Source organism: Acomys minous (genome assembly GCF_964271855.1).
Source record: "Acomys minous genome assembly, chromosome: 11".
Lineage (NCBI taxonomy): Eukaryota > Metazoa > Chordata > Mammalia > Rodentia > Muridae > Acomys > Acomys minous.
This window is the reverse complement of record NC_140492.1, coordinates 60,022,078-60,047,984: the sequence shown is the minus strand read 5'-3', so window position 1 is coordinate 60,047,984 and position 25,907 is coordinate 60,022,078. Positions and strand designations below refer to the sequence as shown.

The window sequence follows — 25,907 nt, the reverse complement described above, 5'->3', positions numbered from 1 at the left end:
CCTACAGGAGGAGGAGAGGTGGAGCTGGAACCAGCCAGAAAGCCTGGGCAGGAAGAGGAGGGTGGGATGCGGTCCAGACAGGGTCCAGGGGAGGGGACAGGAGAGGGAAATCAGGGAGGAGCTGGATTTGGGGCACTAGGGATGGAGAGACCCACAGGGAAAAGAATGCACAGGAAGGAGTGAAGGTGGGACACTGATGTGGCCCCAAAGTTTGGGGCGTATACTTGGGAAGCAGCTTTCTCAAAGCAGCTCCCCAAATCTACTGTAGTTAGATCCCATGAAGGCCACGCTGGGCTAGCAGTCCCAGAGGAGATGAAGCCTCCAGGAGTTAATGTCCACTCTGAGCACCGTAAGGCAGCCCAGCCCGTAGAGTAGAAGGCACACACACACACACACACCACACACCTTTTTTTTTTTTTTTTGAGACATGCTGCAGCACAGGCTTGGCTTGCTTCAAATGCACTATACACCAAAGGTGATCTTGGACTTTTTCTCTTTCTGGCTTCCTGCTGAGTGCTGGAATTACAGGTATGCACCACCACACCTAGTTTATGTGGCACTGTGGGTCAGACCCAGGGCTTCATGTGTGTTAGGCAAACACTCTACAACGTAAATCCCATCCCGGGACCATTCTCCTGCGTTTTTTTTTTTTTGTTTGTTTCGTTCATTTATCTATTTTCTTTTAGCGTTTGTTAGATTTTTGTTTCTTTTGAGACAGAATTTCACTGTGTAGCTTGGTCTCAGTTTCAAGACCCTCCCACTTCAACTTTCTTTTTTATTAATTAATTAATTAATTAATTTATTTATTTATCTTACATTCTGGTCAGAGCCCCCTCCCTTCTCTCCTCCCAGGCCCACCCTCCCCCCTGTTGGCATACAAGCGGCCCGCCCCCTGCATTGCTTAGTCTGAAGCACCAACCAAGGACCACGCATGGACCAGACCTGGGTCCTCTACATAGATGTAGCCGACGGGCAGCTCAGGCTTCATTGTGGGTCCTCCAGGAAGGGAAGGCTGCTTCAGACGTCACCGCCTGCCTGCCCGCCCCTAACTGTGCCAGGAGCCCAGGATATAAAAGGGGCCGACCTGCCGCCTTCTCTCCCTCTCTCACTTTGTCTCTTACTCTTGCACTTTTTCTAAGGGCACCCCCTTTTGTTTCTGTCTCTGTCCCTCTGTCTCTGTCTCTCCCTACCCTCACGGCCCACTCAGGTGCCAATCCTCTCCATTTCCCTTCTCCCTAAATAAATCTCTCTATATTCATATCTGTTGTCTCATTTTCATTTTCAATCCTAACACCTTCCTCCCCTCCCCCCCCAACCCCCATTCCTCAGAAAAGGGGAGCCTCTCTACCCATCCTCCCTAGCTTATCAACTCACATCAGGAGTGAGTGCATCCTCTTCCTTTGTGGCCTGGCAAGGCAGTCCAGTCAGGGGGGTAGTGACCGAAAAGCAGGCAACGTAGTCTATGTCAGAAACAGCCCTCGCTCCCCTTCCTAGTGGACCCACATGAAGCCTGAGCTGCCCATCACCTGCATCTTTGTAGAGGGCCTAGGTCCAGTCCATGCCTGGTCCTTGGTTGATACTTCAGACTCCGCAGGCCCCTCTGGGCCCTGGTTAGTTAGCTCTGTTGGTCTTTTTGTGGAGCTCCTGTCCCCTCTAGGTCCTTTTATCCTTGCTCCCACTTTTCTACTAGACTCCCCGTGCTTCGCTCAGCATTTCTTGAGTAGCTGACATAACATGCTGGTCCCTGAAGCTCGCACAGGCCTCCTTGTTTGGGAGGTGACTCTGGGGAACAAGGTTTGCTTTGCTTTTCTGTAGCTACTTCTTCACCTTTGCCGGGGCGTGACTTAGGTGGGCGTGACTTAGGTGGGCGTGTCTTAGGTGATCCTCAAGTCCCTTCAAATAAGATTTTGTGACTTGAGGAACTTGTGCGGTATGTCTTTGTCAAACACCATGAGAATCTGCTGTTCTGAGTTGCCCTGAACGTACGTAGAAGGGAACTGGTCCCAGAATTCCCTGTGCTCCCACTTAATTTGCATCAATGCACAGAGCATCCCAGGACTAAAGCCATTCCAGTCGTCAGGAGGCACATGCAGGAAACTTCCCTGATGTGCCCCACCTTGACAGGACCTAAATCCTGTTATGCCAAGGCAAGGGCAGCCGGAAAGGTAGTGAAAGAGAGTCAGTGAATGAACCGGGCTGTGACCTGAACACGCAGCTCCCGCCCACATTCCGTTCAGATCTCTGAGGCCTCGAGCTTGGGGGTCTAGGGGAGACTTCGAGTGGCCCCCAACACTGTTCTCATGATTGGGATAAGAGCAGCTTGCAGATGTTAACTGATACTGTGTACAAAGGATCGGAGAGTTTCTGTTTGGAAGCTAGCGATGAGGAGGAATGGGCGTTAGGAGGACAGGACAGGGCGAAGACGGGAGCAGGGCAGGCTGCAGGGGCGAGGGGAAAGGTCACTCTAGAATTCAACCCCAGTCCTTGCATGGCTCTGCTTCTGTGAGCCTTTGGTCGCCTCCCTCTACCCACCCCCTACCCCCCACCCCGGAGGTGGGTAAACCCGCTTTATTTAAGATTTTAATTCAGGGTAATCCCTTCCTTCCCTGACAAGTGGGGGGCTGAGGAGACCCTTGCATCCAAGTCTTTGATCTGGATGAAGCTGAGAAGAAAGACTTCTATAAAACTGTCAGGGAGAGGGGAGAAGGCCTGGGGGGAGAGGTCATAAACCCGCAGCTCACCTTTGATCAGTCCCCCACATCTTTTTTTTTTTTTTTTTTTTTTTTACAGCCCAGGAGTATGAGTTTGAAAGTGCCTTTAGTGTCCTCACCGGGACCATGAAACTTCAGAACGGAGTGCTCCAAAAAACTCTAGGGAGGCTGTGCACAAAGGGCTTGCCTTTCCACTGTAAAAGAAGGAAGAAGAGAGAAAATGTCTGTCCCAATCACGAAGTTGAGCCCGGTGTCAGTCGCAAACTGGAAACCCAAGCGCCTTCCTTCTGTGTGTGTGGTGGGGGGAAGGGGGGCAGGGGGGCGGGGAACAGGACACCCTCTGACCTGGCAATTACAGGAACATCCAATTAACTGATGGTGTGAGATCCACTTTTGTCCCACTTCCAACACCCCTAGACAAAAGAAAGCGTTTGCTGCCTCTGTTTTATTTCAGGCTGTTACAACATCAGAGGAACAGAGATCTGGTCCCTTCAACATGCACATAAACAAGATAGTAGAGGTGAGTGGCGACTTTTAACGAATTTGGAGAGTCCAGCTATACGCCACACAGATTGATTCCTCTTATTTCCCCTCTTGCCCTAGTAACCATGGAAAGAGATGAAGTTTACAATCTGCTGTTTTGCTTCACCACCCTCTTGCTCACCCCCTGAGCCTCTCATCTCAGGCACCAGACCTGTGAACAACCCCTGTCCTCACAGTCACACACCCGGAACATCCCATTTCCTGCTATACAGCCCTGGCTTGTGCATCGTCTGGGAGGCGGGAGCAACATCCCTGTGAAGGGAGTTTGTTTGCCTGGCATTCACACCAGTGCTCTACCCATGTCTGTGCCAAGTCCACTGGAGACACAGAACAATTGGCTTCAAGCAAGCAAGCTTCTTAGATGGCCCTGGGACTTATTTCTGTTGTGTGGCTAAACTTTTCCTGGGGAGACATAACACACATCTACTCACCCCAGGTAGGGATCCCACAACATATATGGCCAACCATGGAGTCTAACTTGACGAGCCAGTGAATTTATTGAGGTTACTGACAGAAAGATGGGTGAGGGGTTACTTCTGGAGCAGAAATGACTCAAAGGCAGCTGCAGCACCAATGCCCACCCTAGCTTGCATGTGTGTCAGCTCACAAAAGCTGGGAACCTGGAGCACACTGTGCAGCCTGCAGGCACTCAACAGGTTGGAGAGTGTCCTTGCCCAGTGCCTCAGTTGGTCTAAACCTCTTCCAGGTAGCTTAGCTGGTTTCTGCGTCTTCCACGTGGCTGGTCTAGTCTCAGAGTCTTTGCAGTTTAGGTTGTCTGAGAGTGGTTTGCTGTTGTTGTTTGTTTGTTTGTTTGCTTTGCAACTTTGACAGCTAACTCTAACAGGGAGGGAGCCAGTGAGTCTGGTCAGTTTCAGGGACTTCCTGGAGCTATTGAGTTGTTTACCTCCCTGTTTAAAGAGCTTCTCTGTAGGATGGAATGTTCCTTCTCTGGAACCTTTTAAACCCCACTAAAAGAAGAAAAAGGCGGCTCTGAGCCGCCTGTGGGCTTAGCCCTATATGCAGAATTGCACAAGGCTATCATCGTCATCTGAGTGGAGACAAACTGCTCTTGCTGTTGGACCGCCACAGAACGAAACACTGTTGCTGTTCTTGCACCAGGCCCTGATGTGCTCGTGGAGGGCCCTGGGCCTGGAGAATGGAAAGTAACCAATGAGGAACTGTTTCCACCAACTCAGGAGGTCTGGCTGGTGGTAATGGGACAGCACTGGTGTGTCTGCGTCCCCTGAACAGAGAGGGAAACCTCAAGACAAATGTTTACAGCCCTGGTCTTATGAGCTCAGAATGTGTGGGCAAAGGAGTCAAAACCTCTGGCAGTTGGAGACAAGCCAGTCTAAGAAGTAATGCAATTATTTTTCAGCTGGCAAGTGGACACAGTTTCTCACACAGGCAGGGAGACACACACACACACACACACACACACACACACACACACACACACACACACACAATATATATATTTGAGGCTGGGGGCAGAATCCAATGTAAGGTGTATTTTTCTATCACTCTCCATCTTATTTCTTGGGACAGGGTCTCTCACCAAACTTGGAGCTTGCGGATTGGCTAGACTGGCTGGCCTGTGAACTCAGGGATCAGCCTGTCCCTGTCCTCTTCCCATTCTAGCCAGCACTGGGGTTCAAGGGAAGCCAATGGTGTCCAGCTTTTTCATGAGTGCTAGATGTCTGATCTCAGGTCCTCAGGCTTGCATGGCAAACACTGTGTCCTGGGGTCTGTCTCTGCCGTTTCATGTTAGGTCCACAGGAAGTGGTGGCTTGTTACTGGGGCAGTGAGACAGCATCTGAAGTAGGGATGGATCCTTTTTAAAAATTTCTGTGCTATGCCCAGATTCTCCCTGGCATAGGAGTAGTTGAAGCTGGATCCTGCCAGTTCTGTGTAAGAGAAAGTATTTTGCTGGAAATTGGAGACGTGAGGGTTTGGGAATGGGCGGAGCACAGAGTCCCATCCCGGGAGGAAGCAGCTTCCAAAGCACGGGAGTTAAAGCTGAGGCTGCGCTGTAGGGTGAGGTCAGGCGGAGACAAGCCAAGGCCTCCGAGCCAGTGCCTCAGCGGGACCAGCTCCACATTCTCACCCAGGAGCACTTTAGAAGCTCTGAGCTGCCCTTGGCGGCCTCTCTGTCACCTTGGCAGGGAAACGAGGGATCCCGACCCAAGGATCTTTCCACAGATAGCAATTTCTCACATCTGTATGCACTCTTCAGTAGCTCTCCGAAGGACGCCCCAGTGTAGTCAGAAGCACAAAGGGAATCCAAGATCTCATCCTTAGCCATAAAATCCTTAGTATTGCTGGGCATGGTGGCGCACGCCTTCAATCCCAGCACTTGGGAGGCAGAGGCAGGAGGATCATTGTGAGTTTGAGGCCAGCCTGGTCTACAAAGCAAGTGCAGGACAGAGAAACCCTGTCTCAAAAAACAAAACAAACACACAAACAAACAAACACAAAAAAAGAGAAAGAAAGCAGAGAAGAAAAGAAAAAAAAAATCCATCTTCTGTGGGAAATGCTGACTTGACAGTATTCACAGAATGGAAGGATTTTTTTTTCCCCCTCTTTTCTTCTGCCTATCTTTCTTTCTCTCTTTCTTAGACTAGCTCTCATCGGCCTGGAGCTGGCATGTAGACCAGACTGGCCTCACACTCACAGAGTCCTGCCTGCCTCTGTCTCCCAAGTGCTGGGACCAAAGGTGTGTCCAGCCACCACATCCAGCTTAGGTTAGTAAATCTTTATGCCAATTTATGTATTTTGTTCTTGCTGAGGGGATGCTGTTCAAAAATTATTTGCCAAGCAGGCATAATGCACATACCTACAGTCTTAGCACTTGGGAGACAGAGGCAGGAAAAGCATAAGGCCAACCTGGGCTCAGTAGTGACACTCTTGCAAAGGAAAAAGAGAAAGGCGAGGGGGGAGGAAGAAGAAGAAGAAGAAGAAGAAGAAGAAGAAGAAGAAGAAGAAGAAGAAGAAGAAGAAGAAAGAGAGAGAGTGTGTGTGTGTGTGTGTGTGTGTGTGTGTGTGTACTGAAAGAAAGGTGAGAAGGAAGAAAGATAGATTTGCTGAGGTCTGTTACTGACCCTGTGGAATGTCATGGCTTGAGTATTACTAGCTCCACAGGCTCCTGTGTTGAATGTATGATCCCCAGCTGTTGGCATCGTTTTGGGAAATTCTAGAAACTTTTAGGAAGTGAGGCCTGGCTGGAGGAGGAAGGTCACAGAAGTGTGCCCTTGAAGGTTACAGCTGCTGCCTGCAGCCTCCTCACTCTCTGCTCCCTGTCCTCTCCGAGGTGACAAAGCTCCTCACACATGCCACGTTTTGCCCAAGGACACAGAGCCACGGAACCGTGGACTAAACTCTGAAACCCAGAGTGAATAAATCCTTCCTTTTTATTTGTGTCTTCTGGGTATTTTGCATGGAAACGGAGAAGGTGGCCAGCGGGAGGGCAGGATCTCCTCTCAGCCATGGACCCTTCCCTCAGCCCTCTGCTTAAAGAAGTCTCCCTCTGTTCCTCTCTGTCCTCGCCTCCTCTAGCCAGCTCCTCCCCTTCACGGTTCCTATGTGACCTGGGGACTTACAGATGTGCCTGTGGCCTTGCCCGTGCTCTTGACTATTAAATCCCCATGGTTCAACCCTTGACATGCCTCTCTTGGTGCCTAACACTCTGCTAGCATAGGGCAAAGGGTTCATAAAAGTCTGATTGACTAAAGAATCCACAAAGGAGCAGGGAGGTGTTTCCGGGTCATGTGAAGGTCAGGTGATGGGGCAGACTCTAACAACTATTTAGGCATACTATGCCTGCCTGCCTCGTATGCCAGTGCCTACTTCATGTCAGGCACATTGCTGGAAGGATCCTTGCTGCACCCTTACGGCTTGCTTGCCCTTGGCTCTGGGAAGACACAGTCCCCCCCCCCCTGCATTCCCAGAGCCTTGAGGAAGGGCACAATGCAAGCTCCTTCAGACAGCTTCTTCAGTAGCTTACATCCAAATTGCCTTTTCCCCAAATTCTTTTTTTTTAAAGATGTATTTATTTATTATGTATACAGTGCTCTGCCTGTATGCTCACTTGCACACCAGAAGAGGGTATTGATGGTTGTGAGCCACCATGTAGTTGCTGGGAATCGAACTCAGGACCTCTGGAAGAGCAGGCAGTGCTCTTAACCTCTGAGCCATCTCTCCAGGCCCCTTCTCCCCAAATTCTAAGCTGCCTTTTTTTTTCTGGGTGGTATAATAAAATAAATAGATAGAGGAAGGAAGGAAGGAAGGAAGGAAGGAAGGAAGGAAGGAAGGAAGCAGACTGTACCCTGTTCTTCAAAGTGACTCCCTTGTGCTCAGGACACCCTCATCCTGGGTTCCTTTTTTGTTGTTTCCACAGCACAGTCACACTTCTCACGCCTCCTCCTGAAAGGGAGGCCTGTGCAGACACCCTTGGGAAAGCCAAGACCTCAGGGGAGGAAGACTCCCGGGAGTGCTAACTCTGGGTTGGAGTTGCAATAGGCAAGAAACACGGGCCTCAGGGCCCGAGTCCTTCGTGCCAACTCTTCCCAGAGAGGACTGTGCCCTGCCCGAGTCCCACAGGCTGGGCGGAGGACCACATTCCACACTGCCTGCCCCGTCAACCTTTGTCATTGTCTATGGGAGCCCTGAAAAGTCACATTTAGGATTTTAATCTGAAGCTGAACTCCCCAAATATATACACACAAATGGGGGAAGGACACTAAAATGTTATCACAGTTTCTCTAGACTAGGACTGTCTAACAGGGATGTGATATGTGACCCCCCCCCCCCCAGGAAGCATAGCCTTTTATAGCTAGCTTAACGGCAGAGTTGGAGGGAAAGTAACTGTAGGATTGCATTTATTTACTCCATATTTATATCCAAAACATAACCTCAGGCATGCAATGACATTATGAGTTGAGCATTTTTAAGAATTGTTTCTTAGGTGGGTGTGGTAGCACACACCTGTAATCCCAGCACTTGGGAGGCTTATACAGAAGGATCTCTGTGAGTTCAAGGCCAGCCTGGTCTACAAAGGGAGTCCAGGACAGCCAAGTCTGTCTCAAAAAAAAAAAAAAATTATGCTTTGGCACACATGAGTACGTGTGTGCGCCTGTGTGTGTGCGTGCATGTATGCGTGTGTGATGTGTGCCACAGCCGGAGCATGATAGTGTAATAGGATAACTTGTGGCGGTTAATTCTCTCCTTCGGCAATGTGGGTCTTGGGTGATTGAGCTCAGGCCTTCAGACTTGATGGTAAGTGCCTTCACCTGCTGAGCTGTTTGGCCAGCCGCAACCCCCACCCCACCCCCCCTCCACCCCCCACCCCCCACTCTTTTGTAGTAGATCTTCAAAGTCCAGTGTGTAGTTTACCTTTGTAGAACCTCAAGTCATAGTAACCACATCTCAAACACTCAAGAACAATAAGGGGCCAGCGGCTACCCGGTCACACAGCACAGTACTAGGTGACAGGTCATGGACTTTTAAAAGGCAAGCTTTAGTCTTTCTACAAATGTGTCTTATGTCTTTTTTTTTTTTTTAATCTGTACTCAAAAAACAAAACAAAACAAATCTGTATGCTACAATTTCTGTTACTAAGCTTTGTTTATTTTCTACTTTACTTTAGAAAAATTTTGTATGGAAAATCCCAGCCAGTGTGGTGAGTGCGGCAAGCCTTAGTACAACAGACACAGCTTGGGCTACGTAGTGAGATCCGTTTGCCCAAACTCAGTCAACTCAGCCTTTGCTGCAGTGCCTTCTGAAGGGGGAAACATTGTTTCCAACCCACTGAGTGAGTCCAGACTGTTAACATGGAAACTTTACTCTTGGTCTAGCCTGGGATGCTCTCCCGGCCTGTGGTTGCTCAGGGCAATCAGAAGGAAGCTTTTCCCTGTGTTGGGGTGGGGGTGGGGGTAGGGTGGGGGGGATGGGCATACACACAGCGATGGGACAAGATGGGGCCTGGGATGGGGTGGAGGGGAACAGAGAGGTGGGGTGGGGCCGAGGATACAGGCACTAGGCACTGGTAGGACACTACAGGCCTGAGACCTGACAAGGCCTCTCTGGTCTTCCCTTGGACACACCCCGGCTCTTTCTCCGTAACTCTAGATGTTGCCCAGGGAATGAATATGACACTAAGTTTCAGTTTCAGAAAGTAAAGTACTCCCTGAAGCTGGAGGGTTCTGTTCTGCCCACAAAGAGGTTAGGGCTTGTTGTTTGAAATAGTAAAAATAAAATAAAATAAAAATAAAAACAATGGGTAATGACAGTATGTGATAGAGATCGATTTACATTCAGAAATTTAGATACGCCAAGATAGGAAAGATGTCTTCTTCAAGGCTGTCAAATACAAATAGCCAAAACACTAAGAATGTGACATTTACATAATTCCTGATTGTGTCACGGTTCTTCTAGCCATAGGTAATCTATTGTATATATGTGTGATAATATAAATGTATATGTACAAAAATAAAAATAAATAAATAAAACAAAAACAATGAGGCAGGCGGTGGTGGCGCACGCCTTTAATACCAGCACTCGGGAGGCAGAGGCAGGTGGATCGCTGTGAGTTCGAGGCCAGCCTGACCTACAAAGCGAGTCCAGAACAGCCAAAGCTACACAGAGAAACACTGTCTTGAAAAACCAAAAATTAAAAAATAAAAACAATTCATCCCCAGTGCAGGTGGCTGGCTGGCTGGCTGGCTGATGTGGCAACACCTGCCTCAAGAGGGTAGCAGAGAATTTACTCTATTTGGCAACTTTTAGGACACCAGGACGCCCTCCCCCTGACCTCTATGTGCTGGCTTGCACAAGGTACTTCCCTGCTTGGCCCATTATGCCTCTCCACACAGAGGGCATCCAAAGAGAACCATAGGCGTATCTCTAAGGCCAACTGCAGCGGCAGCGTTTTGTGAGCCTTTGTCTCTGGAGGGAGCGGTTAAAAGGCAGGCAGTCCACAGATGAGCTTGGAAGTGATTTCCGAGCCTGGTTTCTGGGACAGCTGGGACCAGAAGACTTAGACAACCTCCATTTGTCATCAAGACCCACACAGGGTGGAAAAGAACCGCCCAGAGCCAAGGACCTGAGTAGGCAGGATCCAAGAAGCATCTGCGCAGTCGGCAGCAACAGACACAATACTGCTGATTTTTGTGTCCACTGGGAAAAGTCCTTTTCGCCTGAGGCGATGCTTCCCCAAGTCCATTTCCTAACTAGATCTTTCCAAATTTGTGCAGCTGCCGTCTGGTATTTGAGATGCTGAATGTCTTTAAGATGAAACTCTTGAAAGGCCTCCGAGGCCAAAGGCTGGTGAGTGACCTTAGGGCCTGGAACATTCTATGTCCTGAGCTCTAGCTAAGCACGGGAGTTGCCCCTCTTCCCCAACATGTGGTTGTTGTATGACATGCATAAAATTGCAAAGTGCTGGCTTGCACGGGACGGTAGACAGAAATCCTGAGGACTTTCTTTTTTTTTTTTTTCATTCAAATGTGGGGTGGGAAACTGAGGCCAAGACAAGGAGAGAGACTGGCCACAGTCCACAGAGTCAATTAAAACAAAGGACTTCCCTGCTGATTCTGGACACAGATCCTCTGCCCCCCAGCCCCACCCACAGTGGCTCCCTACGGTGAGGAGGTGGACAGTGAGGTGACACCAAGAACTGCTATGAGTGTTTGAACGGGTTTCAACCTTACTACCTTTCCTCCTAGTTCCCTGACAATTCTCTCCTGGTGGCTTCCTCCTGGTGTTTTGGCTTCCAGCACTTGTTAGAGAGGGAACACACAGACATGAAAGTCGCTCAGCAGAAGTCCTTAAGAGCCTCCTTCCCCAGGGGGCATGAGCCGCTAGGGCGAGTGTGGCTGGCTGTCCAGGGGAGCCCCACTCTCACAGATTGCTTCAGCTCAAGGCAGCAAGGGAAGGTGCACCTTGACGGAAGGTGCAGCTTTTGAAATGGAACAGGACTACAAACACACACGAGGAAGGAGGTGCTGAGCAGGTGGTGTATTTTGCTAATTAGGTAAAAGAATTGAAATCAGTCTTTAGCAAGTGGTTAGCTGTTTACACTAAAGGCCTGTAAGGCAAAGACTTGGGGTGGGGTGGGGGGCGTGGCGTGGGCGCCTTCTTAGGATTCAGCTCTGACTACATTAGCGCCTTTCTGGAGCCCAGTGCACCCTGCCCATTAGGTTTTCTTGGCTTACAGCACACAAAAGCTTTGTGGTCTCACTGAAGTCACGGACCCTGGAGAGGGAGAGCAGGCAAGGCTAAGCATCCAGCCTCCTACTTGTGTTACGCTAGGGAACCATGACCAGTCTGGAGATTCCCTTCTATCAGGGGCTAGGAGCAAGCTTGGTAAGAGCTAAAGTTACCTCAAAAAACGCCAAGTGCCTAGGCCTCTGCTCACGCTGTCCTTTGCTTGTAAAGGAGGCACTGTTCGGTGTCAGCTTCTAGAAAACAGGAGTCGGGGTGGGGTAACCCCCTGTGCTTGGCAGCTGGTGGTCCTACACTGAGATGCTTCCTTGCAGCAGCGGGCAGATGCTCTGCCCAGAGAATAGGCCCTGGGGAATGCATCTCACTGCTCAGGGGATTTCCTGACTCTTCACTCTGATGTATTTAAAAGATGACCAGCCTTTAAACCTACAGTTAGACCTGAGCTTGATTCTCAAGCACCAATCCCTTTCCACACCCACCCCACTGCCTTCCTTTCTACGAGCTAATCCCTCTCCAGGCTCCGTTAGTTAAAGGCTTTCTCACCCCCCACCCGCACCCGCACCCGCACCCGCACCCCTGCCCCGAGGCACCATATGCTTAAGGACGTCCTCTAAAGAGGAGGAATCTCTCCTAGCTGTCCTCTAAGTTTTGAAAAGTGTTGGTCCCCTTCGTAATGTTGGAAACACACACACACACAGACACAGACACACACAGACACACAGACACACACACACACACACACACACACACACACACACACACACACACACACACACACACACACGCTGTAACGCAGCCAGTGAGCTAATGGGCCGATCTTTCCCAGAGAAAAGAAAACAAAAGCCTGGGGAAATGGTGCTGAGTGGTGATGATCCCAGCCTCGGCTAACTATTAACGAGCTCAGAGTTGCTTGCTCGGGCACTGTCCTTTGTTCTCCCCGCCGCCGCCGCCGCCGCCGCCGCTACCCCAATTGTCTTCCCCGCTCTGCCTCAGACACACCGAGCCAGAAATTCCTCTCCCAGGCACGCGATGGATTTGCACCTCCAAGTCATCATAATTCACTGGAGTGATGACGCCTTGAAATTCAAGGCGACATAAATCTGTGTTAGGGGCTCTCGCTTATTAGGAGCCGGTATTCCAGAAGCGTGGAGGCATTTTCAGCGCAGCTTAGTTTAAGGGTGAGAATCCCCTCCCCCCATCCCCCTCCCCCTTTTTAACTGTCTCCTATCCGTTCTGTTCACACAGGCTGGTTACTATCTAATATGATTGGGCTTTAGAGTTAAAAAGCACATGGTTTGTTCCTGCCCTGTACTTCCGCCCCACTGCCCTTGTTGACTGCCCTTTCGCTGATTGCATACAGTAAGGAGCCAGTTTGAGAGGTGGCTTGCCCTACACACCTTACGTAACTGTGCTGTGATTTTTGGCTCTGTTCCTCTCCAGATATGGGGCTGAGAGCTGACAAAACAAGCCCGGCAATTCCCACTGTCTTCCCCTAAATTAACACACTTCTCAGGCACCATTCAGAACAATGCTTCTGGGTCCTGGCTGCAATTAGAATCAGCAGGCAGCTTTAAAAAAAAAAAAAAAAATCAATGGCCGGGCCCCACTCCAAATCAATTAAAATAGATTTTTGAGGCATGGGCCTCCGGCATGGGAATTTTTTTTTTTTATAAAGCTTCTATGATTTGATCAGTGTGCAGCCATAGATGGAAATCGCTGTTTTAAACATAACCCGAATTAACGATTATAGGTTTTGCTTGCGTAGGGAATGTTAATTTAATATTTGTATAAAACTTAAGATAGTCATGCTTTGAGTCCAATAAAGCCAACAGGAAACTAGAGTTATGTAGGGCAACTAAGCAGCACATGGAAAGAACAGAAGTAGAGAGATTTGTCCCGGGGCTGTCTGGGTTAGCAAGACCTTTGGAGGTCTGAAAGCAATACAATAGCCAGTGGAATCAGAGCAAATAAGTTGAAGCAATCTGTTTCCTACAGTGCAAATTCCTAACAGTGCCAAAGCATTTAAATGTAGAAGATGACCCTTGCTCTTTCTTCGGCCTCTCCAGGGAGGGAGCCTAGAACTGAAGCCAGTGGTCTAACTGCTGGAAGGCGAGGACAAGTGGAATTAGACACAGGGCACAACCTAGGGACCACCGGAGCCTGCAGCAGCATCTTGAGAACTGCATGACAATTAAAAGCATCCGTCTCAAGGATGTCGTGCTACGCATCATCACGGCCCAGATCCATTCCGGGATGACCCTGTAGGCAATTGTTTATCCACTATAACTATGTTCCAGAAACGATACCCTGACTCCCAGGCTTCTACGGCTTCCTGGTAAGACAAAGTGTGCTTTTCTGAATTTATTTGCCAAGTTCGTGTGTCCCCAAATGATGTTTCTCACAGAAAAAGTGTGATTTGCAAGTCTTACAAGCGATCTTCATTGCTTTAAAGGATGGGGGGGACGTATTAGCTTCAAAGGATTATAATTATAGAAATAGATGCAGTGACTTTGAAAACTTACTGTTTGACGTGTGTCTGGACAGCGGGTTTCTCTGCAGGGTTTTGTTGCTGGGGGACAGGCATTCCTGAATGTGGTTGTCACTGGTTCCAAGCCCAGTCAAACCTACCTGGGAGGCCATAGTGGGAACAGGAGGCCATGAACCTCACAGCGACTGTCCTATGGGTTATGGGAGCGTCTGTGTCTATAGAGACCTTCATGCGAAGATCTGGAGAAAGGGGTATGGTAGTCTATCCAGAACCTTCTTACTTTGTTTTCTTCTAAGAATAAAGCGGGCACACAGAGAAGGGTGAACAAACAAGGAGAATTTTTATTACATTTTGTTTATTATATGTATGTATGTGTGTGAATGTGTGAGTGTGTTGAGTGTGTGCATGCCATAGCATCCATGTGGAGGCCAAAGGACAATTTACAGGATTAAGTTCTCTCCACCATGAAAGTGTCAGGGCTTGACTTCAGTTCAGCGGCCTAGCAGCATGTGCTTTTACCTGATAAGCCATCTCATTGGCTCATAGAGCACCTTTATCTACCATGTGGGAGTGACATCACGTGGCACCAGGATGCCAACCGGCAGGGGTTCCAGCTGTGAGCTCTCAGGGCACGTGGGATGCCAACCAAACGCAGCCTCCGAAGGAAGTCTATAAAGAACATGGCGCCCAAGAGAGTGGAAAGTAATAGAGGCAGAAATGGTGGGCAGTCTCAGTGGGCTTGCCCGTGAGGCAGGAGCAAGTGTTCCTGCCTGTCAAGCCTGTTGACTCTTCCTCTGATGAGCGTGTCCGGTGAGAGAGAGTGACTCCCCTGCTCAAGAGCTGGGGCCAGGCTGATGACAAGGCAATGCCCAGGGGTTCATATAGACCCGGGTGGGAAATGATTGGCTGGGTGTACGCATGCAACAGAGAGTCTGCCAAACTCAGGAGAGCTCCCACTCAGACTGCCTGCTCCATTGCCTTCTCCCCACACTCCCTCGATGATGCAGAGAAGTAGAAAAGGTTAAAACCCTGGAGACTTCTCCGTGCATCCCTGCTTCTAGCCTCCACTCATAGTGGTGACGTGTCCTACCTCCTCGTTACCCTGACTGAGCATTTCGTAAGGCTGCCTCACACCCTTTGTGTATCGACACGGAATAGCCTAGATGCCAGCCCACCAAACATGCAGTCAAACCTAGATCTACTTTCTTTTGAAATCTCACTATCAATATACCAAGCGAGATCCAGTCTGGACTAACTGGTTGCTGAAGTCAGATGTCTCAGATTCTCCTCGGTGTCAGGACCACGCTCGTCCCTAGGTCAGGTCTTCATCTGTGCATGTTCAAGATGATTGAATGTCGTGGGAAGAGACAAGATGCTGCTCGGACTGACAAGAGGCCATGAATCCATTTAATGTAGACTCTCAGCCGTAGGCAGGACGTCTACCCTTACACAGAAATGACCTTCTCAGATCATGCTGTGAATGACAAACTTTTCATTCTTGAGAGCCCGGAGGCCCTAACTCCCAAACTGATATTCTTTATATAACACTCTACCACTCCTTGTTTCCAGAATTTAGTGAGAAATAGGATGTACATGTTAATGTGGTCAACACATTCTTTTTCCAGACGAGGAGGGTACTCAAGGAAATTTGTACTAGTCAGAGTTCTTTAAAGGAACAGAACTGGGCAGGATGCATATATACATCAAAAAGCGATGTACTAGGGTGGCTTACAGAATTCAGCTCAGGTAGTCTGACAGCGGCTGATTCACACTGAAGGGAGTAAAAAAAAATTATGTAGCTGTTCAGTCCCCGGAACTGGATGTCTCGGCAGTTTCAATCATGGCACTGAAGGCCTGGGGATCCTGGAGCACTGCTTATCTTCAGTCGAAGTTGGAATCCCAAAGAAGTGGTTCTAACATTGGTGGGGGAATGCCACAGCAACAGGGTAGGTGGGCTTGCCAGCAAGCGTGAGGACAAGCAGGCAAAAGGTGAAGTTCCCTTCTTCCGAGTCTGATGAGGGCTGCCATGGAAGGTGCTGTGGATATTTAGGGTGGGGCTCCTGGCTTCAAACAATCTGACCAAGAAAATCCCTCACAAAACTGCTCAGTAACTTGGGTTGTAGTTGATTCCAGAGGTGGTCAAGTTGACAATCAAGATCCGCCATTACAAAGTAATATCATTGTTAAGTGTGTGCAGGTGAGCAAGCTAGGGTTTATATTGGATGGTTTGTTTGGTTTGGTTTTTGCTTTTTTCAGATACGGTTTCTATGTGTTATCTTGGCTGTCCTGGACTTGATGTGTAGACCAGGCTGGCCTCGAACTCATAGAGATCCGCCTGCCTTTACCTCTGTGAGTGCTGGGATTACAGGTGTGCACCACCACACCTGGCTAGGGTGTATATTAGATGGAAGTAAATGAAGCCAAGAATCAAGGCTCGAGAGACCCTCAGCTCCCAACAACGGGAGCAACCAGCCATCCCACGGCAATATGGACAACAGACAGAGAACCAGGAAGGGAACAGCACTTCAAGAGAAACCCATGGCCCTGAGTTCGTTGTGAAACCATTCTGAGAAAGAAGAAAGCTGGCTGGTAAAACGGAATTAACTGGTCAACTTCTTACCTGCTCTTTGTTCCAGGCACAGGAATAAGAGGACGTTCTAGCCCGGAACCCCCATCGAGGAAAAATCTGCTCAGCTGATTCATCTAGCCCAATGCCAGGTGGAGAGACCTGCAGGCCCACTGCTGTTCTATGGGGGAAGAAACTCAGCAGTCAGAATGAAACTGCCCTCGTGGTCATTCCCAGGTCAAGCCAGTGCCACAGCAGAAGAAAAGTGCTTCTTGAGTGCCGAGCATGGGCAAAGTTCCCAGAGGCTGCTGGCGGGAGGATGTAGCCGCTCTCTCCTCCCCCACCTTCAGGGAAAATACAAGAGAGGAAATCTGAACTTGGCTCTTGCATGGGCTCCGTGTTGTTCACCATTGTAACCTGAGCACCTCACAGGCCCCAGGGCTTGGTATCTGATGACTGGCCCTGGCTTTGGAGACTGCCAAAAAAGAGCTGGCTGCTCACAGCCAAAAGCCTGGTGTCCCTCCAGTACAAATCAAAGGGAAAACAGAGCAGGCTGAGGATGTGATGGGTTGGAGGTCAAGTGGAGGCCACAACCCTCCACTCTCCTTAGGAACCAGAGTCAAACCAGGAGTGAGCCGGAGGTCCCAGATGTGGACCAGGGACCTGTCATGCATCAAAAAGCAGCCCCACCTGCACATAGACTCTAGGCAGTCCTTGCTGCAGGTCAATCTCCCCAGGGATGTCCTCCATTGAGCCCTATCCTACCTCCCACCCCCCACCCCCACCCCAATCAAGCAGGCAACAGGCCTATTCAGAAAACCAGGCCTCTAGTTGCAGCCTTAGGGCTGTCAGTGTTCCGGGAAAAGCTCTTCTCCTTGCTCACCACTTTTTCCCAGACTCCAGCTCCAGAGGAGCACATTTTACCTGCTAACAGCAGACACTTGGAAACCGCTTTTTCTAAGAACCCCTGACTGCTCACATGGGCCCACAAGGCAACTGAATACAGGGTTAAAAGGTCGTCACCTCGCCTTCAGTTTGTATCAGTCTCCACCCTTGGGTCAGATCCCTGTTCGGCTCTACACAGAGCCATATTATTCACCTAAGGAGTGTCTGTCCAGAAACGTACGATGCAAAGTTGATTAGCACTAACTTTACCCTGACCTAGCTCATCCCCCTGTCAACACTAAAGGTTCAGATATGTGACTAACTAAGCCATACACATCTTACTGTTAGCTTTTTATAACACTCTGTTCAGACCCCTGACAAAGCACCTTGAGTCTCCACTCGTTGCCCTAAACCTTGGATTTGATAGATCATCCTGCGATGATGTCACCTCCCAAATGAGAGCAATTACCCCCTTGATTGAAACTCCCTCCCCCTCCCCCTGACCAAGCAGGAGCAATCATATGAGACTGAGATAATGACCGTCCACATCTCAATTTGGCTAAGACTACTTTGCCCCTACGCCAATCTTTTCTCTATTTAAAACTGACACTCATGTTAGTGTCCCAGAAGACATGCAGAGATTTCTGATTTCTATCTTTGGGACACGGCCATGCTGATTAAACACCCACTTACTAGAATTTACCTACCCCTGACCTACTCACTCACTCCCATACACCCAACCCCTCATACCCCCACACACCTGCACGAACACACACACACACACACACACACACACACACACACAGAGTCCTGGGATGATTCTGGTTACATTCTCAGTAAGATATACCCATAGGCAGACTTTTTTTGGCTACTTTCCTGGGTTCTTTTCCCTACCTCCCCACACCACTTCTATCCCTTCCAACCCTCCAACACTAGGTAGGAGAGAAAGAAGGTTAGAGGGGAGAGGGGCCATCAATATCTTTAGACTACTTCCTACTGGTTAGGGGCATTGAGTTTCTTGGGGGCAAATTTGATTTTCATCTTCTGGATATCTCCAACTAGCACCCAGCAATCTAGCAAAGGGCAACCGGGAGCAGGAGCAAACAGCAATCAGCAACAGACGCAGGAGCAGCAGCAGGAGCAGCAGCAGGAGCAGCAGCAGCCACCCGCCTCTCTTGGTGCTCTGTCATTATATACCCCCTCAAGAGTCCCCAGAATTCCGAACGTACACTATCCTCAACTGGCAAAATCGTGCCCCTGCTAGAGTACGAGGCAAATCATAGTCAGTTGCTGTGGACAATCTGAAGCAGCCCCATATCCCGCACCCGGGATTAAAACAACATAGTCACATAACACGTCTATGCTTTTTAAAAAAACTAAAATTCTCACTTCGTATACTCTCCTACTGTGGCCAAGTGTTGAGATCAGGCTGCACTCTGCTCTAAGTTTTTCCACATTGTATAAAACAGTGTGTTTTCAAATTGTGCCTTGCCCTAAGAGACTCCATCTTTAAGCAGTATTTGACTGCTTTGAGTACGGAGGTGACTCAGCACTTTGGTGGATATAAAAAACACCATCTGTCTGGTTCCACCTCCAAGGCACAGGCTGATAAATTACTTATTCCCAGAAGTAGAAAGGGCACCATCCTATACATTTATTAAGATAAATTGGAACTATAGGAGCATGCAATTTATTAAAATCTTATCAGGAAAAACAGGCCCAAAATTATCAAACAATCCATACAGAGGAAAGAATGCAGCTCCCTCACCTGGACCCCATAAAGAGGAGGATGCCAAGATGATAATGCTAAGGCCATGGGTTCAATCCTCGTATGGGCCACCAATTTTAAATATGAAAAATAAAATATGCAATGTGAAATATGAAATATTCACCACACAACAGATATGGTATGGAGAAGTTTATTATATGAGCATGGGGGGAGAAGGAAGGGGGGCACCCCAGAGAGAGAGAGAGACAGAGAGAGAGAGAGAGAGAGAGAGAGAGAGAGAGAGAGAGAGAGAGAGAAGGTGGATTTGTCCTTTTATATACTCCTGGGCAGGGGCGTGCCTAGTGGCAGGTAGGTAATGATGTCATAGGTTGCTAGGCAGACTGGGACAGTATGCTAACAGAAGACACCTAACATTGCCCTGCCAATAGCCCACCCACTTGTCAAACGGCTCACAGACAGAGACTCCTGACTGTCCTAGGGGCTTCAGTGTGGATCAGTCCCTGTTATTGCTGTGGCCCACTGGAATTGCTGTCCATCCATCTGTCTATTCACTTGCCTGCGGCAGTCCTGCCTTTTACCTCTCCAACTTCCACTGTACTTTGCTGCTGCACAGCAGTGACCCTGCACCCTAACTCTAGGGCAGAGGCAGTGGCCTCACCCCCAGAAGACCTGCAAGCCTGGGTTGGTTATCTTACCTCACAGAGTCTCTCTCCATCCCTTTTGGCTTCTGCTTCCCAGAGCTGTTAACTCTTTGAACTCTCTTGGGGGCCTTTTTAACCCTTCGTGGTCAGCACGATCACTCAACAGGCCAAGGAACTTGCTACCCAGACTGGCTGCTGTCCTGAGTTCAACCCTCAGGATCCACACGGTAGGAAGATGTTGTAAGACCCTGGTGACCCACCAGACAAAAATAAAGATATCGAGACCTTTTAACATTTTAAAGCTTGGCCCTCAGCTGGGTAGACTCTCAACTAACTCATCTACGCTAACCTGACCACCTAGTCCTGTCTTTCCATATGGCCGGCTATGCTTTCTAGGCTCTTACTTGTACCTATCTCCACGCACTGAGGAGGGGGCTGTGCGCTTCCTACGTCTCCTGCATTGCTGTCTTTCTGCGTCTCTTCCTTGAATTGTGCCTCTCATGTGGAAGCTTCCCTTATTTGGACCAGATCTTTATCAATTTTGATAGAACCCATAGTCTTTCTTCGCTTGTGGGAATCAAAAACCTTTTCCCCAGCATAGCACATTCCCTGATTTCCATTCTAAAGTTAAAACATCTCTAAAGCATACAGGTTGATCTAATGCCACACTGTTTTTTCCTTCAATCCAGTGCTTTTCAACTAATCTTATTCATCCTTTCTCTTAATCTCTGAGCTGTGCCCCATGTTAGATGCCAGATACAAAAGTATCTTTTATTTACCTGAATGTTTTCAGCCTCTGAAACTTACTGCTGAATAAGCTTGCCCTTTCTAGCTCTTTCTGAATTCTGGCTGGCTGGTCCAGCTCAGCTGTCTGGCTCAAAACTCCTCTCTTCCAAGCCCTTCCTCCCGTCCTCCTCATCCCATCTACTCCTCCTCCTTTTTCTTTAGAAACGGGAAGGCCTCCCATGGATAGCAACCATGTAGAGGGATTTTATTCCAGCAACATGGCTAATCTGGCTGGAATACAGAAACGCCCTTAGTACACACCTTTAATCCCCCCCCCCCCAATGAAGGTAAAGTTAGTATGTAGAAGGAAGCCATGTTTGAAAGTGATAGCTAATTGAAAGGCAGACAAAGAGACAAATCAACGAGTTGGCAGAAGAGAATATGCCCAACTCTCAGGAGATCAGAAAAAGAGGCAATTTAAGAGAGAGCAGCACGGAGGGAAAAATGAAAGGAGGCAGTTTTCACCAGAACAGTTGCACAGAGACAGATTGCAGGGAGAGAAAGAGAGAGAGAGAGAGAGAGAGAGAGAGAGAGAGAGAGAGAGAGAGAAACTAGACACAAGTGAAGAACACAACAGAGAATGAGAAAAAGCCAGACAATTAGAACATATTGCCAAAGTTAGTGTTGTTAGGAGAGCAATTCAGTCAGAAGCCAAAAGAAGCCAGTTTGAATCAGTCAGCTTAGAGAGGAAGTTGAGCCAGAGTTCAGAAAGAGCTAGAAAGGGTGAGCTTATTCAGAAGTAAGCCTCAGAGACTGAAAACATTCAGGAGAATACAGGATATTTTTACAGAAAGAGAGAACTCACTCCTATTGGGTTGTCTTCTGATGATCACACGCACACACGCACACACAGAGGCATGCACACAAAGGCACACACACAAAATAGATACATATACAAGTTTGGGGGTTTTATTATTGTTTTTGTTTTTTGTTTTTTAAAAGATTGGAATAAAAGAACCTGTATATTTCCTTCAGCCAGGAAAGCAGGCTACAAGGCAATTGCTGACAACAAAAGTGCCATACCTCACGAACTTATTGTTTTTTTAATAAATTCTGACTTTGTGGAAAGATCCAAGAGCGTACATCTGTGTTTCTGACAGCACGCTCACAACACCAAGGGACTCGTTCTGTTTGCGACACACCCTAGTGTGGGAAGGACTCAGTCACTCCAAGCTGTGCTGTTCCAAGGGAGTCCCAGGGCCTTTGGTGACAGCACTATGCTAGTCATCATCGTCAAGAACACTGTGAGCGTCTATCTGTGTGTCATAGACAGGCCGCAGGGAGGAAGGCAGAGACAGTCCCACATTCTCACTAGTGCATCCTCAGAGAAAATAGCAGTAAACTAAGAGTACAAGTGTTCCAGGTCCAGGCACTGTGAAAGAGGCACAAAGGAATATGGAAATTTTAAAAAATATTTATTTATTTATTATTTATGCAGTACTCTGATTACAGGTGTTCCTGCACGCTGGAAGAGGGTACCAGATCTCATTATAGATGGTTATTAGCCACCATGTGATTACTGGGAATTGAACTCAGAACCTTTCGAAGAACAATCAGTGCTCATAACTTCTGAGCCGTCTCTCTAGTCCCTGAATATGAGAATTTTTAATGTAGCCTGGAGGGCCAAAGAGAACCCTCTCTTCTTCTTTAGCCACAGGCTTGCTTTGTTTGTTAGTTTATTGTTTTTGGTTTTTCAAGAAAGGGTTTCTTTGTGTAGCCTTGGCTATCCTTGAACTCACTCCATAGACCAGACTGGCCTTGAACTCAGAGATCTGCCTGCCTCTCTGCTTCCCAAGCGCTGGAATTAAAGGCCTGTGCCACCACCACACAGCTTAGCCATTGGGTTTTTAAGTGAGTACATGCCTTTCTAGAAAATGACTTCATTTCCCAGCCTTTCCTGACATGTCCATGTGACCATATTCTGGCCAACAGAAGGTGAGAGGAGGTGGTGTATAGGCATTCAAATTATGAGGAGGGCCTTGCTATTCTTTGACCCTTCTGCTAGCTAGGGTGTGGTTGTGAGAGAAAGCCATCTTGAAGCGTGTAAGAGAAGACACCCTGGCCAATAACATGGAAGGGGACTGGTCCTCTGGTGACCTGAGCGGCCACACCAGGTTGTTATATGGGAGAGAAGCTAACATCTGTCTCACTTAAGATATCTTCAGTTAGATCCCCCCAACGCAGCAAGAAAGCACTATCCTAATAAATGACAGCCCGAGGGAACAGCAGTGCCTGGTGTTTCGACTCCACGTACCCAAGAACACAGCAAATAGGGGCCTATTATCACCAGTTAGTGTTACAGAAACTATGGCTGAGAAGGATCATTGTCTTGCCTAAGGTAAGTGGGGAGGCCAGTAACTCAGATCTCACCGTCTTCATTTCAACTGTCCCGCGGCTTTGTCTGTATCACCGGATGCGGACGCACCCAGGAGATCGCAGAGGTATCCCTCTGCTATCTGTGACCATGCTTCCAAAGGGGACAGCTGAGGGGATAAGACATACCCTGAACGTGGATGGCACTGCCCCATTGGCTGGGGGGCGGGGGAGGGCCTTCCTTGCTATCAGGATATGAGCTTTCTGCTGCGTCAGGCCTTTCCTGCCTCAGAGGAACTGAGCCATCTGAAACCATGAGCCCAAGCAAACTACCGTCTTTTAAGTTCTTGATGTCAGATAGCCTGTCCCAGTAATGCAAAAACCCGACTAACAATCCAACCAGGTCCAAGGGGTACCCACTACACTTCTCTTTCTCCCTCTGTTATGGGGGTCTGTTTAAATCCAGCATAACTTAAACACCGGGCCAATAGAGATGAACAACACTTATTGTAATCAAGCCTTTACTGGTGGATCAGGGGCCGCAGGACAGACTTGGGAGCTGAACTGCCACCCAGAGCTAGAATATCACAGAATATTTAAGCTTGCAAAATACAAACATCTGTGCTAAGTTATTGTTACATTTTTCCACCAATCAGGATAGGAGTTGGTTCCTGGACCCAGGAACATGAACTTGTTTGACCCTGCCAGCCAGATGGAGAAGTTGTCCCTGAGATGTCTGGACTCAGACAACTGTCTCCTTACAACAGAGGCTGTTCAGCTATTGGGAAGTCCCCTGCTCCCCTAGGTCCTGGGACCTTGAACTTAGTTTCTCCTTATGATTAAGTGGAGTCTGAAAACAAAATGGCAGTACTTAGAACAAGTTGTTTTGTTTTGTTGGGGTTTTTTTTGTTTGTTTTGTTTTGCTTGTTCCCAATACCTCTATCTAGATTGTTTCTTATTATTTCCTCCATTTAGATGAATTTTCACCAAATCACCCACACTCCCAACTGTGTCACCAGCTCCCAGGCCAGTCCTTCTATTGAGTCATGGTCTTGATAGCACAGTCCCTGAGCAGCCCCAGCAAGAGATGGACACATCTATACAGAACGGTCATCTAGGGTCAAAGGTGTAGGCTACATCCACTTTTTCTCACAGATCTTTCATTCTGTTCTGAAAAGGAGCACTTGACGCATCCTTCATGCTGACCCCGCCCCCTGCCACGCCCCTCCCCCACCAACGTAACTTGACCCAATCCCAGCTCTTGGAGAACCCAGAGGACCCTCATCTCTACCATTAGTACTGTCTAGGCGGCTCAGCAGCCCGGCTCCCTTGGGTCCTCCCACGGACTCTTCATCAGAGGGATGCTGCTGTTCCATCTTTTCTCAGCCCTTTGACTGATTGCTTGGGGAATTGCGAGCTAAGCTGTGGAAACACGACTCTGCAGTCACCGGTCTCCTACCGAGGCTCCATCCTTGGGTTGCGAATCACTTCTGGGGCCTCGCGTTTGAATAATTCAGATCATAAAATATTGATTTTTATTCCTCGCAGGCTGGGAGACAGCTTTACACAGGCCTTTGGCTTGAGTGGGCATCATGTATCTCCAATGCTTGAAACATGCAAAGACTTAGAAGGGGGTCTTTGTCTCCAGGTGACTGAAGCTGACAGGGAGACAAGGATGCTGGTCCAGAAGGTTCCCACGGCATCCTAGGGCTTTATGCTAAACTTGGGAGTCAGAGGCAGGGTTAAAAAGTCATCCGCAAACATCAGCTCAAATAACTAAGGTCATAGAACCCAGGCAAAGCCTTTCCCCTTTCATCAAGGAAACTCTATATTTTGTGGCCTTGTTGTTACCAAAGGGCCAGGCTCCTCCCTCAGTACTTCTGCTGCTTCCGCTTTCTGTTCTCCTGAGTTACCACGCTTGCTTTAGGGTGTGTGTGTGTGGGGTGTCCCTGCCTACCTTGTCGTTCACAGGCCCCAGAGCATACTCTCACCCGTAAAGCCTCTGTTGGCCTAACAGGCTAACCTGTAGCTTCTTCGTCTTAACTGTAACGTCTGACAGAGCACCTGACCCAGCACGGATGCGTGCTCTGCGTGTGCCGAGGCTACATGGAACATTAGGATGTCTTTCTCTCAACGCTGCCCCTGTTACTTTTATTTCGTATTGGTAAAGCTTAGTGCAAAAATCGTTTTAAGGCGAGAAGTGAAAGTGTAACTCAGATAGGGAAATTGAGTTAGCCCTCTGTTCAATACCCAGGACCCAAAAAAGAAAAGGGGGGAAAAAGAGTAGTTTAAACCAATAAAAGCAGTTCTCTTAATTAAAAAGTATTTTAGTGTTGAAACTATGTATAGGGGGCTTGGGGGGCACTATGTATTCATGAGTGCTGGTGCCTCAACACAAGCCTTTGTGGGGTACACAAGGTGTTAATACAAGGTTGGAAACATAGTGGGATAGGGAAGTATTTTTTTAAATTTTCATATTTAAAATGTATATGTGTGTGTGGGCACGCATGTGTGCTTGCATGTAGGAGCATGCATATTGAAATCCAGAGGACAATAATCCACGTGTTGTGTTCACCTCATTTCTTGAGATAGAGTTTCTGGCCTGGAAGTTACCAATTAAACTAAGCTTGTTGGTTAATGGGCCCCAGTGACACCCTCTCCAGGCTCCATGTCCCTAGCACTAGGATCACAAAAATTCATGCCCAGCTTTTTCCTTTCTCCTTTCCTCCCTCTCCCCTGACCCCCCAACCCAAGACAGGGTTTCTCTCTGTAACAGCCTTGGCTGGTCTCGAACTCACAGAGACCAAGCTGCCTCTCTGCCTCCCGAGTGCTGGGACTAAAGGTGTGCGCCACCACCGCTGGCTCCCTCCTTTCCTTCTTAACACAGGTTCTGGGGTTGGACTCAGGTCCTCCTTCTTTCAAGGCAAGCACTTTCCTCCCTTAGGGGAGTGCTTAAGTGAATGAAAAGTAGAGTTAGAGGGAAGTCCCGCCTTCAGGTGTCTGGAGAGCAGCCACGGGAACAGAG

General features: G+C 48.5%; 1 long non-coding RNA gene across 1 annotated transcript; it reads left to right on the top strand.

Moving 5' to 3' along the window:
• Window positions 1-12,590: 12,590 nt before the first annotated feature.
• Window positions 12,591-16,879, top strand: LOC311608344. The gene is made up of 3 exons (XR_014782912.1): window positions 12,591-12,652; window positions 13,541-13,809; window positions 16,599-16,879. It is a non-coding gene; the product is annotated as an uncharacterized lncRNA (long non-coding RNA).
• The last annotated feature ends 9,028 nt before the right edge of the window (window positions 16,880-25,907 follow it).